General features: G+C 33.6%; 1 long non-coding RNA gene across 2 annotated transcripts; it reads left to right on the top strand.

Annotated features, from left to right (window-relative positions):
• Positions 1 to 9,223: 9,223 nt before the first annotated feature.
• Positions 9,224 to 15,546, top strand: LOC129293914 (uncharacterized). 2 transcript variants are annotated; one of them, XR_008589237.1, is made up of 3 exons: positions 9,224 to 9,908; positions 10,107 to 10,179; positions 15,497 to 15,546. It is a non-coding gene; the product is annotated as an uncharacterized LOC129293914 (long non-coding RNA). The 2 variants fall into 2 exon arrangements; XR_008589236.1 differs by lacking the exon at positions 15,497 to 15,546 and adding an exon at positions 14,660 to 14,793.
• The last annotated feature ends 557 nt before the right edge of the window (positions 15,547 to 16,103 follow it).

Raw genomic sequence — 16,103 nt, forward strand, 5'->3', positions numbered from 1 at the left:
TGAGAATTTGTATGCATTGCTTTTATAGGAGATGACCTAAAGTGCTCACTGCTACATTCCAGTCAAATTTGGTAACCTAAAGTGACTAGGGTCTCATCAGTCATCTCCCAAGGAATGGTTTGAGTTCAACGAAAAAGGTTATCTAATGAAATAAATGACCTAATGAGTAGAAGTTTGATTACTTAATTACCTAATTGACAAACAGCTAATTAAAAATGCTAGCTAAGGTGAATGATGTGGACTTCCTTTTTTAAGAATGTGGAACCCTCAAGATTAGTTGATTCTAGAATCATTATTCTCTTATAAGTAGGCTAAATTAAGCCTCCCTTTCCTCTTGACCAAAGTTGTCTTGACCTAAGAAGACTATCCTAAGCCAATTAACCTAATTAGCTAATTTTTCCTAAGTCTTAGATTAAAGTCCCTAGTTTAATTAACTAATTAGTACAAAAACTAGCCAAGTGAATCACTCAAATTCTCCCCTCAATGCCATGGCCAAAACAAAGAATGAACAATTACAAGATTATATCAAGCTACTCAACAACACAAGCATTAACATCACAAGATTATGCAACATCAACATATGTAATTCACTAAATACAAAACACAAGATTATGTACTCTAGATTAAGAAATCTAATCATCTAGTAAAAAGAGAAGAGAATAGGAAACAAAAGAAACTTAGTCAAATAAAGCTCTAGATTCCTCTATCTTCATCTCTCTAAGATTCCACCAAGAAACTTAACCAACCATCTTCATCTTCATCTTCAAGAACCCTAGGAAAAGCTTGTGAAGGCCGAAATCTATAGAAGCTTGAATGAAGAAATTGAGCTTAGATCCTTGTGAGAATGGAAGAAATAAGACAAACAAGTAAGAGAGGAAGAATGGCGTGGGTTTTTTGAAGTTTTGGTGGTTAGAAATAGAGTTATGGGTGCTGAAAAAATGAAAAAGGTGGGGAGAAGGTGGAGAAAATGAAAAACGAAATGAACTAGAGAGAGATATAGAAGAGATAATGAAATGAGGTGGTAGATCTGAAATGAGAGGTTGTGGGATGTGTAAAAGAGTTTGCCTTCAGCTGATTACCAATTGAAATAAAAGAAAACAAAACAAAAAGGAATTTTGGGGCCTTGTGACACTTACTAGGTGGCACCCTCCTATTGGTTTGTAGATAATTGCAATGTGTGTCAAATTAATTTTATGTATCATCTACATTTTAAGCTGATCTAGACCACCCAATATAAAGCAAAACATGTCCAAATGCTTCAGCTTTAACCCCATAGACTTTTAACTTCATTTGCCTAATTGATGCACAAGTCACATATCACCTTTGTAACAAAAATCACATAATTCAATTAACTAATATATGGCATTATAAAATATGATTAAAGTGTATAATTAAATTCATATTTAGAAGGAAATAATTATTAAAGTAACCAAGTTCTTAGGTGCATAAAATTATATAAAAATTTCCATACAAATACAAACCAAAACTAGGTCAAACTAGCATACTTGAGAAAGTGTTAAGTTTTTATTTAATTACTCCTAAATTAAAATGAATTTGTAAAATCTAATTTGACCACTCTTCTTCTATACTAAAAATACATTTTGTTAATTTTTCTTATACATTTTATCAAAAGTTTATTTTTAGACCAAAATATCTTTAATGCACAAAATCTAGGTACTTAGGCAAATTTCCAAATCTAATGTAACGTGTATGCATTTTGAGATAATAGAACCTTATAAATGGTCCTAATTAACATAGAAAAATGTGTAACAAATGTGTTCTATCACTCTTGGTAAATGCTAGAACCTTATGAAAGCTTGTGGCAAGTGTTGCCAACATTAGGCAAGGCTTAGGAAAGCTCTTGACAAGTGTTAGAACCTCACGCAAACTTGTGGCAAGTGTTGCTAACCTCAGGCAAGCTCGTGGCAAGTGTTAGCAAGGCACAAACATGTGTTGGCAAACATGTGACAAGTGTTGGCAACATTTAGAGAATTATTGACAAGGATTAGAAAAGCTCTTTACAAGTGCTAAGACCTTATGGAAGTTTGTGGCAAGAGTTGGCAACCTCGAGTTAGCCTCGTGGCAAGTGTTGACAAGACACGAACATGTGTTGGAAAACTTGTGGCAAGTGTTAGCATGGATTGGGAAAGCTCTTGGCAAGTGAGTACCTCATGCAAGCTTATGGAAAGTGTTGGCAATCCATAATTAGTGAGTGATTAGGATTTTGGATGATAGTTTAATATTTTGACTCATTGGAGTGTTAAATAGGTAGATACAGGTGAAAGAATCATGTTTCGAAATGAAGCGTATGTGCGCGGTGAGGATTTTCCTCACTGTGCCACATGCCATGGCACAAGGTGCCTGCACTGCGATGCACAGAACAAAAATTTGGTGATTAAATCATGGTCAACTCGTGATTTTTGAAGGAGAGAAAGAGGAAACACGAAAGGGAGAGGAGAAGAGAGCATTATTCTACTAGGGCATCAATTTGTTGGAGCTTGAAAGAAATTTCTGACTAATAGCTTATCGAGTAAGTTTTGTACTACCCTTAGCTTTGATTCTACTATAGTTTCTCTTAGAATAAATTATAAAGAAATTAAATCGGGGAAATTTAAGGGGTTTGTTTCTTATCCTTTAGTAATGAAAAAGTTCTCGAAAGTTAAATTAAGGCTTTATGACTAGTTTTGAATTGAATGATAAAGCTTTAAAGTTATATGCTTAAATTAGCCCTAAGCCAATGGTAAAAGGGGGTGGAAATTAAGTAGATATGAAATGGGATCCCTAGAAGTGTGATCTATCTCATATTTTACATATTAAACACTTGGTTTTTGGCATCAAATTGTGCATATTAGGGTTTATTTTTCAATTTTGAGTTGTCTTTTTCATATTGACTCTATGAACCCTAATACTGCTATGTGATGATTGTTTTGACACTTTCATACCCTAATTGAGATCTTGGGCCTTAATTCTCTTTTCTTTCCTTTTTAGTTGTCTTTTTAGGATTTATTTAGTTTTGTATCTTTTATTTTTAGATTCTTGGAGAAGCTAATTTAGAGCTAAGAGGTAAAGACTAAGTCAACTTCATTGGAGAATTTAATAACCAAAAAGGACTTATGTGGCATTAGAATTTCATAATTAAAGAGTTGAGTTAGCGCCATTCAGAAATTAATTAGAGAAGCTTAGAACGACATCATACTTTGGCTTAAAGAAGTGCATTTGTGTGTGAATTGAAGTTGATATAAGAGAAATATAGGATGACATCATCAAGGGAAAACAAAGAAGCATACGTGCATGAATGCAATCTGATCCAAATGAGAGCATAAGATGACATCATCATAAGAAAGTAAAGGGCATTGTATGCGTGATTCAATTCTGATTCAAAGAAATTATTAGGTGACATCGTCATAAGGCTTAAGAGAAGCATTTTATGCGTGACACCATCTAAATCTAATGGGCTAAATATGTGGCATCTGATCAAGCCTTCAAATTAGTCACATTGGCCTTGCTTCATTCACATCGTTTATGCTTTTCAATGTTAGCACTTAGGCGCCTCACTCCCTCTGATTTTCTAGATTTATTTACTCATTTTTAGTTCATTTTCCAGCTCATCATTAGCCATATTCAGATCTGGACCACTTAGAAATTATCACCCATTGACATTTATCACACATATAAAACATTTTATTTTGTTTTCAGCTTCATTATGTACATTCCAATCTCTTTCTTCAGCCACATTTTCTCTCAAATTCTCTCATCTCCTTCATCTACATCACACGTCCAGCTTCATCTCCTTCAATTTCTAGATTTAATTCTTTCACTTTTCACCCTCAATCACTTCGTCTGGACTTCTTCTCTTCATTCCTAATCCACATTTCATTCAGTGTCCATTCCTTTGTCCAGATTTAGCACCATTTTGTCCTCTTCTATCTCAATTCCAAATTTAGATTTCATCATTCCATCACTATATTTTCATCTAGCAAGCTTCATAATTCTAGATTCACCATGGTTTCTCAAGCTCAAGGTCTAATTTAGTTGAAGAAGAAGAGTATGAGAGGCTAATCACCTAAAGCTCCAAGAAGGATAACTTGACATTATGAGATTTTCATATTTGTAATCTTCATTCACTTTCTTGATTTTATGTTCTTTTCTTGATTCATGGTGGAATTCGAATTTTGCTCCTAGTTTGGTTAAGGATTTTGTAATTCTAATTTTGATTTGATGAGAATATGAATGTTGAATTTAGATTTTTATGCTATGTCCATATCTAAAAGTTATGATTTAGCTTGATGTTCTAGGGTTATTTCACAAGTTCTTGCTCATTCTTGTTCAAGTTCATATGTAGACATATGTTAGATCCATATTGGTTATATGAATTTGGCTTAAGGTGTTTTTCTTCCACTAATTTTGGTCTAAAACTTATGTAGAACAAGGCTGGACATAATGTTAATTCTAAATTCACTTGACCTAGATTTAATAGTATCCATTAAATCTAATAGTGCACTATATTTAGAGGCTTCTAAGTGTCTCATATTAGGTTAATTAAGAGGGTTTTTATTAATATATTTCTGGAAATTAATTATTAATGTTAGGAAATCTGACTTGGCTCATCATAATTACCATTTATTCCATTCTAATTAAAATAGAAAATTACAAATATCTAATTCATGCACTTAGACTTAGTTTTGATTACTTGAAATTTAGCTTAATTTGTAGCACTTGAACAATAATTTGAATATCCCTAAGGAAATGACCTAGGATATTCACTTCTCCATTTTAGTTTTAAATTTGATAACCTAAGGCAACTAAGGGTTTATCAAAGTGGTAGAAAGTGGTGAATGAGTAGTGATGAGCCTAGATTGACTAAGTGAAAGAGAATGAATGGCTAGATATGGTTTTTACTAGTAAGTGCTTTTGGTCAATCTGATTAATTGACTAATAGTACTAATTATGTGTAGATTAGCATATTATACATGTAGAGTGAGAAAGGAAGCATATAGAGAAGCGTTAGTGGTTGTGAAATCCATGGTAACCTTTCTAGTGATAGAAGGATTAAGGTAATCGAATAACTTCTTTTGTTTGACTATCTATTATAACTATTTGAAAGTATGATATCTATTGCATGACATTATTTTAAATCGAGCATGTTTTGAGACAATGCATGGTTATTGCATAAAATGAATTTCAGCTACAAAAACAGGTGAAAATATGTGGTTATATATATATATATTTATTTATTTATTTATATGTGATTTATATAAAAGCATGGTCATAGGGGTGAGAGTTCACCTGTAAGGAGAAATAGTGAAAGTCCATATGGTATATTCTCCTTAGTGCCTGACAGGGTGCGGTGTCAGAGAATTTCATCTCCTTAGTGCTTTTTTAGGTGTAGTGTTGGAGACTATCTCCTTAGTGCTTATGAGGGGTGTGGTGTTAGAGATCTAAGCTCCTTAGCATCTATGTAATGCAGCGTTAGAGTAACAACACCTTGATGAGTGTGTGATAGGGGGAAATCATAGTCTAAAAGTGGGACAGAATACCTTTGGCTGGGTGATTCTACAACTGAAGGTGCGCTCAGGTCAGTGAGTGTGTATTGGCCCATTATAAGTCTATGGTTTCAGTTGTGGTGATAGAAACGTTTGGACAGTAGTGATCATGCAGAAAGTAGTGATTTGCAGTAAAAATGGTTTTATGAAATCGTATTTGTATTATATGCTATGTTTGAATTATATATATACTATATTTGCTTATAGTTACTTGTGATAGTTTATAGTAGTGGGCTGTTCTATTACTTAGATTATTATCTCATCTCGTGGTTACATTTTTACAAGTCAAAGTAGTGAGCTAGGAAAAGGGAAAGACTCAAGGCCAGCTTAGGATGGATTAAATCATGAAAATTTAGAGTTTGTATAATGGACTTTGTCTCTTGTGAATATTATAAATGAAAGATGCCATAGGACTTGTATGCATGTTTGCATTATGATTTCTAGTGACTTCAGAGAAATCTTAATCAATGTGTGTGTAAATGATGTGATTGAGGCTAAGATTTGGTTGTGAATGTATGTGTGGGTATATATGCAATGAATTGTGGTGAAAACTGTGTGAGGATTATGAGTAGAATGGCCAAGAATACACTGTTGTGTTTAGTAGTGAAATATAGCCCCTTTTGTTTGTAAAATAGGCAGTTGAATGGTCAAATGTTAATTTATGTGAATATATTATGTGATGTGTGGTCAGTCAAGTGTATAAAGTTCTTTTGGACTTGGTTCTAAGTCCCAAACAATTTAATGAGGCTAAGTGAGCAATTTGAACACTTTGGTGTGCAAAATTTTTTAGGGGAGAATGACAATTAAGGACCTGCTAAGAACATTAATCTCAATTACGGATTGTGAAATTTTGAAATCCCAGTTAAGGACCATAGTCCTTAATTGTGATTAAAAAATGTAATTTGTGAGGTGGGATTCATTACACTTGGGAATTCACTAACCCAACTTGAGAAAATTTGTAATGTATATTGTGAAAACATGAAACCCCACTTGGAAATTGAATGTTTAACAAAAAACGCCACTTGAGAATTCACTAACTCGACTTGGAAAAATTTCTAACGTATATTGTGAAAACATGAAACTTCACTTGGGAATCAATTGTTTAATAAAAAACACCAATTTGGATAAGTCACTTTTTATTAATGATTCTCAAGTGGGGTTTCATTTTTTCATAATATATGTTAGAAATTTTTTGAAGTCTAGTTAGTGAATTCTCAAATGGTGCTTTTTGTTAAACATTTCATTTCCAGGTGGGGTTTCATATTTTCACAATATACGTTAGTAATTTTCTTAAGTTGGGTTAGTGAATTCCCAAGTCGCGTTAGTGAATCCCACATCACAAATTATATTTTTTATATCACAATTAAGGACCATGATCCTTAACTCTGATTTCAAAATTTCACGATCCGTAATTAGGATTAATATTCTTAACAGGTCCTTAATTGTCATTCTCCCTTTTTTTAGAAAAAGTGACTTTTTACACTCTAGTGTTCAAATTTATATTGGACTATTAGATTGTGTTCAAACTTATCTCATTAGTTAGCTTATGAAATAAACTTCAAGTGTGCATTTGAATCACTTTGATCGGATGACGTATGTGAAAATTGCGCACGCCAAAAGTTCACCTTTACGAATTATCATATAACAGTAAAAATCTATCATGTGCGCCGTGACATATGGCTCAATAAGCCATGGCACATGGCATAAAAAGGGAAGCCCATAGCTTTGTGCCACATGCCATGGCGCATGTGGTGCATGCCACACTGTGGCACATTGCTCACTTTTTAATCTTATATCTCTTATGTTTAAGCATGGGTTGAATGTGATGAATACACATAGTTGTTTTCCGTTGTGCAATGATTAATATGTATTGGATTTCAAATAATTTTGAATGATTTTGAAAATGAAGTCTTGGGTCCCAAGTGCTTTATAAATTATTTATTAAGAACAATTTGATATATTTGATATGGTGATTATGTTAACACCTCTTAATATTTTGTAGATATTGTCTCAAGTAAGTTTCCCCCTTTAGAATCTATTAGAATCCAAATTTTGGGAATAGCTAGATGATTAATCCTGAAAAAGTGATTCAAGATTTGCTATATTTGTTTACAAGATTTGAAGGCTCTGAAGACAGAGCTCCCCAAATAGTTTGATTTTTATCATTTATCATTTTATAAGATAAAAATATCCCTTTTATTACATAAAGATTAAAAATGAAAAATAAAAAACACAACATAGTTATGTTAGAAAATAAATGACTTTTTTGTGACTTCAAATATACATTAGATGACATATTAGATGTATTTCTATCATCAAATGTTTAAAGAGACTATATTTTTGGGACTTCAAATTAACAGCTAAAAGATCATTTATAATTATGTTTTTAAAATATATCTCTTGAAAAAAAAATACAATTAAAACCATTCAATACAAAGAAGTTTCATATACGTTTATTACTTATTATTCATTAAAACCTTTGTTCTTGTGAAGAAGTGATTAAAAAGATTCTACAAAATTTCATCACATTGTATAACTTAATAATTTAATTTGATTAAATAAATAAATGACATGTAAAATTAATCAATAACATTATGTCTATTCTTTTTATAAATGATGTTTTAATCTTTAAATGATAAAATTTTTAATAAGATTTTTAAATAATATCAACGTGTAGAAGGTTTATCTTTTTATATATTTAATGACAAAATATTTATTTTTTATGTTCTAATTTAAATTGTGTTTTTTATGTTTGTTTCGCTCACACGAATTTTAATCACATTTGTGCAATGCATGAGGTTTGAATATTCTTTATTTTAAATCCTCATTGCTCTATTTATTTTGCCTTTTTGTACACAATCTTAACAAATATCATAGAATAAATGTAATTTAAAAAAGAAAATATAACTATATATACTAAATTACAACTATATAGAATATTCCACTTTTAATGTCTAAATCCTACTATAATGGGTGTGACTTATCCAAGTTTTGTATCTAAATTGTTTAATTTCTTGAATAGATGTAAATTAGTCAACTTGTTCTTACGTTAAGACCAAAAAATATATGCCATATTAGAGGGGTAAACATTCTAATAGGCAAGTCACTTACATGCGTCTAAATTGAAATTAGAATAATGCTTTCTAGAAATTAGTATAAATTCATTCTTTATTTTATTTTTTTAAAACTAACTTCTCAAGGAAAAATACTTTTGACAAATCTATAGCACCCCTAACCAACGAGTGTTTTGTGAAAGAAGGCTAAATATCTATCCTTGCATATAAAAAACAAGTGCACACACGTTTGTAATATCTTTTGAATACAAATTTATAATAATAATAACAATAATAATAATAATAATAATAAATTTTAAATTGAATAGTGTGAACGATTATGGAATAAAATATTATTTTTAATAAAAATTAATTATTATTAATAAAAATTAAGTAAATTAGATTCAGTGAATTTCAAATTAATGGTAAAGCCTTAAAATTTAAGAAGACGATGATTTACCGTTCAACCATAATTTATGTTGGGCTTTCTTTTATTTATTTATTTCCTTCCTTTTGCAAAGGGCTTTTTATTTCCAATCATGAGTGATGAGCACATCTGCGCGATTCTGCGAAGCTATTATTAGTGGCTGCTATCATGTAACCTAAGCGAGGGACAAATAACTGACGGGATCTGCGGCGTGACTCTTCAAGACTGAGACTCAAGTCATAGGGAAACGATTGGCTGGGGCCTCATGCCTTGCTAGAGTTTTGAACCGTCGCCTCGTTTTCGGAGGGTTCTCCGCACGGCGGAGCGATGCCGTCTACGGCAACCCTTTCTCGGCACAGGCTGAGTGTGAGAGAGGGTTTCTTTTGGCTCGGTGCATTTGTGCGCTGGGCAATTCGGTTTTGTGTGTGGGCGTTCTCAAAGAGGGTTGATGTCAATTTTGGGATATTGGTCTTCGGTAGGACGGTTGAATGATCTGAGGCAGAGGCGATTGGGATCTAAGGCGAGTTTGAGGATTTTGAAGGAGGAAATTGTGAGTTTGTGTTAGCGATGAACGACAAAGGTGGTAGCAAATGCGCGTCGATGTCAGCGGCAAATGCGCGTCGATTTCCCTGCCTAATCACCTGCCCGCCACTTTCATTCCTTCCACTCCCTCTTCTAGAATGTCCTAAGTAAGAGACAAAGGGCGTATAGGTATTTGATTCGATCACAACAGAAGGCAGCACGAAGAAGATGAAGGGGATAGTGCGCGTCTATTTGAAGTGCCATCTGTGACCCAGTTCATGTTGTTCTTGGTTGGCGGCGAGGGTCATCAAGGAGGCGGAGGACAAATGAGAATGAGATCGACATCCACTCTGACCCCTTCAGGTTGTTTAAAATATCTTGTCACTTTTGCCCATTAACAAGCTATATCAGAATATAGAAACCAATAATCCCTGTCTTCTCTGCTGTTCTTCTTTATTAGTCTTCTTCAGTCGTATCGCCATGCTTTTTTATTTTTTCCCTCCCCAAGTTCTAATCAATTGTTCTTAATTACTTCTTCGTTTGTTTTCTTCCTTCATCTAGGATTTCTCCCATAAATTAAGCTTTGGAAGAAGAATTTGCGATGGGGGAGAGGATTTGGGAGGAGTGAAGAATGGTAATTGATCTAACATCTCTCACGGTTAATGCACTTATATTTTGTTGAAAAAATTATCCTTTCTCTTCCTCTATGCTTCGATTAACCTACCGAATGATAGCATTCAATATATACAAAGCTTAGTCATTTTCGTCGATTTCTCCTTCCATTCTTCATTGGTTTTTAAATTTCAAGTCTCTCTCTCTCTGCATCATCCTTCCTTTACTTCCACAGTGCACCACAACCAAAACTCTTTACTATAATCTAAACAGAATCATTTTACATTGTGCTCTTGAAATATGGTTTTCATGCTCATCATTTTCTTTTGGGCATCGAGAAGAACCGCAACACCCTCTTTTGGAGACTTGCAAATGTTGTTTGTATTATGTACTTGATTTACATATTGTGTCTGTATTGCTTCACAAAGTTTGGTTGATTGGATTACATCTCAGATTCCTTCATTTAATAGTGGATAGCTAAGAAGCACCGATACGGGTACAAGTGTCGGGTACGATACGATACGCGGACACGACTATTTTTCAAAATTTTAGGATACGGGTACAGCTATATAAATAATTAAATATTAAATATTTGGATGTCTAAAAACACAATTTCAAGATGTCTAATGTCATCACAAAATATAATATGATAAATAGTCAAGCACTTAAACACTATCAAGTGGCAAAAGATAATTATCAACTTAAAGTAATTCTAAACTTCTTCATCTTCATTGACATCACCACTTTTTTCTATAAGTTCTCTCTCCAAAATTGGCTCATCTAGAGATAAACTTGCAACTTCAAGATTTTCAACATCATCTATTTCCCAACAATCTCCACTAATATCCCACAATCTACTTTCTCCAGTGGAATACTTCTCACTCTTTCTTGAAAGAAGGCGAAGATTTGAATGAACAAAAACTAAGTTCTCTGCTCTTTTTGGAAGCATCCTATTTCTCTTTAGTGAATGAACAAAAGAGTAAGTGCTCCAATTTCTTTCACAACAAGATGATGAGCATGGTTGATTGAGAAGTTTCAATGCAATCCCTTGAAGTTTAGGAGCATCAGCACCATGATTGCTCCACCAAACCTTAGGCTCTAATATATATCTATCTTGTATGGATTCAACAAAAGAGAACTCATCTGAACATCCAGAAAATTTTGAAAATTCATTCATAACCAATTTCCTCTCTTCTTCATCTGGAAACATCCTTCTAATGCACTTTTTCCTTTCAGTTGATATTTCAGCATCTCTATGTGGAGAGACTCTATTTAGTCCACCTTCAAGCCATTGTGTTGTATAATACCTACAATAATATAATAAAATTAATTGGAGTTGTGATGCAAAAATGATAAAGAAAAGAATTTCATGATAAAAAATAAGAATAACACACCTAGGATTCAGTGAGTGGGCAAGACAATGTAGTGGAGTGGCACTTTTTGTCCATCGATCAATGATGATGTTATAAACAACTTCATAAAATGAAGAGTACTCAGAAAGTGATTTTCTTTCATGCTTATAAATTGATTCCTTGATTTGCTCTATCATTGAATCCCACATCTCATAAATCAAATGAAGTGTGGGTCCATCTGTGTCAGCAAATCTCAACATATCATAAATTGGCTTAGTGAAAGAGAGAATATAATCAACCTTCTCCCACCAAAGATCATTAAGAATTATGTCCTTCAAAGTAGCAGCCTTTCCAATATCATCATCTCTATAAGCATTCCATTCTTCACTAATAACCAGTGTACGAAGAGAAGTTTTGATAAGTCTGAATCTCTTCAACATCACAATTGTTGATGCAAATCTTGTTTCGGCTATTGCAAGCAATTTTAATGGCACGAATTCATTAAACATAGCCAATCTCATAGAATGATTCATGATAAATGTTCGGATAAAGACTGCATCATCCCTCACCTCAATGATCCAACGACATTCTTCATAAACAATTTCATTTGCCTCTGTATTTTTTGCTGCACATATATTCTTCAAGGCAAGATTAAGTGTATGCACCACACATGGTGTCCAAAAGATGTGAGGATATTCATCTTCCACCATCTTACCAGCAGATTTACAAACAGGTGCATTATCAGTAATTACTTGAACAACTTTATGAGGCCCCACTTCTTCAACCACTTTCTTTATCAAGTCAGCCATGTAAAATCTATCTTTATACTCACTAGTTGCATCAATTGCCTTCAAAAACATGGGGCTTCCATCACTGACAGCCATAAAATTAATTAATGGCCTTCTTTGTACATCTGTCCAACCATCCGTAACTATACTTACCCCCTTATGATTCCAAGTCCCTTTGATTGATTCAAGTTGCTTTTCAACATTGGCCCTTTCTTTTTGCAACAAAGTAGACCTTAGTGCATTATAACTAGGAGGTTTAAAACCAAGAATTATGTTGTTGGCAGCATATTGAAATGCACTAATAAAATATGGGTTACGTGCCAAATTAAAAGACAAGTCAGCCGAATAGAACATTCTAGTAATTTCAGCAGTTAAATTATCTCTAGCTCCTTGTTGGAAAGCTCTTTCTATTGTATTTATTGCCCTCCTTTTCCCTGATTGTGTTCACTTTGAATAGGGGTAGAACCCCTTTGACATAAAGGAGACAAGCTCTCAGTTGGAGTTGGCAATGGCACATGTCTTAGTTTTGTTCTATTCTCAGCCTCCTCTTGAGCTTTTCGCATTTCACCTAAACAACTATCATCAACTTTCGGGCATATAGCAATACCCTTTCCAGAGATCCTCAACAAATGAAATTTAACTCTAGAATAAGAGCCATTATATTGGTTATTACAATAGTTACACTTCCAACTTCTATTTCCACCATCCCCTTCATTTTTTTGAGGAACCAAAGTTATATAAGCTCATAAAGGAGTACTCTCTTTCTGTCTTTCATTACTAGATTGAAATTGAGAATTCACACTTCCTGAACTACTACCGAGTCTAGAATTAGAAGCCATTGCAGGTTTAATTTTAAATAATATCCTGCAATTTTAACAAGAAGAGAGCTAATAAAAATTTAAAATAAATCAATGTTTAACTCAACAAAATAATCCATCTAAATAAAAAAAATTAAATCAGTAATTCAAGGTTCTGGACAGCTCTCTTGGTTCAGCAGTAATTCAATCAGGCGATCAGCTCTCTCGTTCAAATCAGTAATTCAATCAGTAATGCAATGCAATAATAATAATAATAAAATATCCATCAGCACTCAGCAGCACAAGAGGAACTGAAAATGAAGCTGAAAAATGACCGTCGACCGACTACATGAACTGAATAAATTACCAATGAAGCTGAAGAACGACGGTGAGGCAGAGTAGACGGTCGAAGACGTTGAGCCAGAGCAGACGGTCAAATACGAAGACTGAGGCAGAGCAGACGGTGAGCGGGTGAGGCAGCGACGCAGAGTGAACCGTGAAGCTACTGCAGAAAACAACGGTCTGAGTAAAACAGTGGTCGATTGGAGCTGAAAAGATAGGGCAACGGATTTCTGGAGCTGGGACTGAGTAAAAGGAAGTGAAAAACGCAGAGTTTCGCGTCTGCCCGCGTCTGACCTTCGTCCGCCAGAAACTGGGAAAAGGGACGCGCTGTTCTTGCGTACTGAACGCGTGTTCGTGTCGGATAGTCAACAGTTTTTATTTTGGGCTTACTATTAATGTAACTTGCTAATCGTCTTTTATTTGTGGGTGTTATGATTGATTGTTGGATGTGGTCAAAGATATAGAAGAGTACTGAATATATCTTTTGATATATTTGAATTGAGTTTAGCTTACATTGTTCCTTTGTGAGCAGTGATTTCTTACATTGAATACTATATAGTGTATGAGATGTTAATTTGCTGCTAGAATTGAAAGCTGATTTGGTATTAAAAGTTTAAAACATATAATTTTGCATGTGTTTAGTCTTAATAGTATTTGCCAAGCCACAATCAAATGCTTGATCTCCGTCCCCTTGTAATAAACTTGTGTGCTTAGGCATATGAGTTGGAATTTCAATATGAGTTGGGGCTATTACATTTTGTCCCTGTTGATCAGCATCATATACGTGGTTGAAGCAATAAATTCTTTATTTCTTAGCCATCAAATAGGGTGATAAGTAATAATGTATTTTTTTTTATTGGTCTGAAAAGAAAAAGCCAATCCATTACTTCAAAGAAAACAATATCATACTCACTGGCATGTTTTATTATGTGGACTTTGTGGTCAATGTCTGTAGTATGTATGGAACCAAGTTGATTGTGAACTTACTAGAGAGGAAAACAAGGTTTAACCTCCATTTTCATCTCAAGTGGCATAGAAAGCTTTGCCCATGCATTTTCCGGCAGCTGTGACGATAAATTATGTTTTTTTAGAGTATACTTCGGGAAACAATACTCTGATTCTCTTTTGAGTTTACTTCAATAAACAACACTCCAATTCTCTTTTGCTTGAATGGGAAAAAAAGCTCGGTCAAGTAAAATTTGACTTAAATTTTTGGGATGCAGTGCTCCTTGTGACATTGTTGGTGATATTAGCTATGAAGAATTTCTGGCAGCTGCATATGAGGATGCTAAGCATGGGATGACCTTATAATCAATTCTAAGTTGACAGTCAAGTTAATGTAACAGCTTGCCTCTTTTCACTCTCAATTCGGTAATTTGTGATTATTCACACCAAAAAATTCCATCTCATTGGGTAACTTAGTCTCTTCCAAAGTCACCTCACTCGTTTGGACAGTTGTACCCTACTGGATTAATATTGGTATCATTGCAGATTTTTGGTCAAAAAGAAAATATTCTCCTTTCATTTGTGATGTATTGGTCTAGCTGTAAACATTTGCATCAATATGTTTAAATTTTCCTTACTGCTATCTAAATTTGCTGTAGGCTTTGGTGTGTTTAGTGTTTCTATATTGTGTATTTAAATTATTATTTAAATGATCATGACATTTAAATTAAATATGAAGCAAGCTAGCATAAGAAAAATAAATACATATATATATATTTTAAAAAAATAAACCCACAGGAGTGTTTCTAGTAAGAAATATATATTATGACATTTACTTCTATTGAATGTCCCCTTGTCCTCCTCCTCCTGCTGACTTATCTTTTTTTTTTCCCCTATATTCTTGATGATTTTTTTAACCTTTCGTTAATTCTTAGGAATTGATTTGAGCTCAAAAAATAATTACTCATTTGACTTTGGTACTGCTTGAGAAATTTCCCTTATGCTGACAAGTGGATTTATGATTGGAATTTTTCATGCAAGAGACTGTTCTTTGACAGCCCTTTTATTCTATTATGCCTTTTAGCTAGAAGTAAGTGATACTTATTTTCTTTCAGGTTTTCCCTGTTAAAGCAGAACTATTGAAGCCCCAAGAGAAAATGGAAAGACCCATAACTGATTTGATCAAAAAGGTATCTGTAATTCCCCAACATATTTTATCAATGTATCTGTCTATTTAATATGTTTAATTTGTAATTTCCCGACATTATTTCATCAGTGTATTTGTCTATTTGATATGTTTAATTTGGTAATATGCTAGGGGATGTAAATATGTTCTTGAATGCTATTGTAGAGCTTAGAAGATGCAACTGATGCTTAATTTCAAATGTTTATGGATTTTTTTTTTAGAGTTTGAGTCTTTTTTATGAACAAGCTCCTCCACCAAAGAGCAGTAAGGAATTGTTTGGAATCATTGTAAGTGCTTTTTAACTAAAAAAATATGTAAGTGCATTTTTTAATGGTTGTCTGAGGAGTTTGTTCATTTTTTAATATCTATATTTTATATCTTGGATCCATTACCCATTGATCCCAAGCCACCGGGTAATTCAAGAAGGAATATTGATATGGAGCGTATCTTGAAGGATTGCATGTTGGTTGTTATGGATCACACCTTCAACTTCAAGTGCTTGAAGTGCTTCAAATTAGGTTGTATCATCTCCTTCA

This window comes from Prosopis cineraria, unplaced genomic scaffold (assembly GCF_029017545.1).
Source record: "Prosopis cineraria cultivar Desert tree isolate PC_DT_omini unplaced genomic scaffold, ASM2901754v1 PC14, whole genome shotgun sequence".
Classification (NCBI taxonomy): domain Eukaryota; kingdom Viridiplantae; phylum Streptophyta; class Magnoliopsida; order Fabales; family Fabaceae; genus Prosopis; species Prosopis cineraria.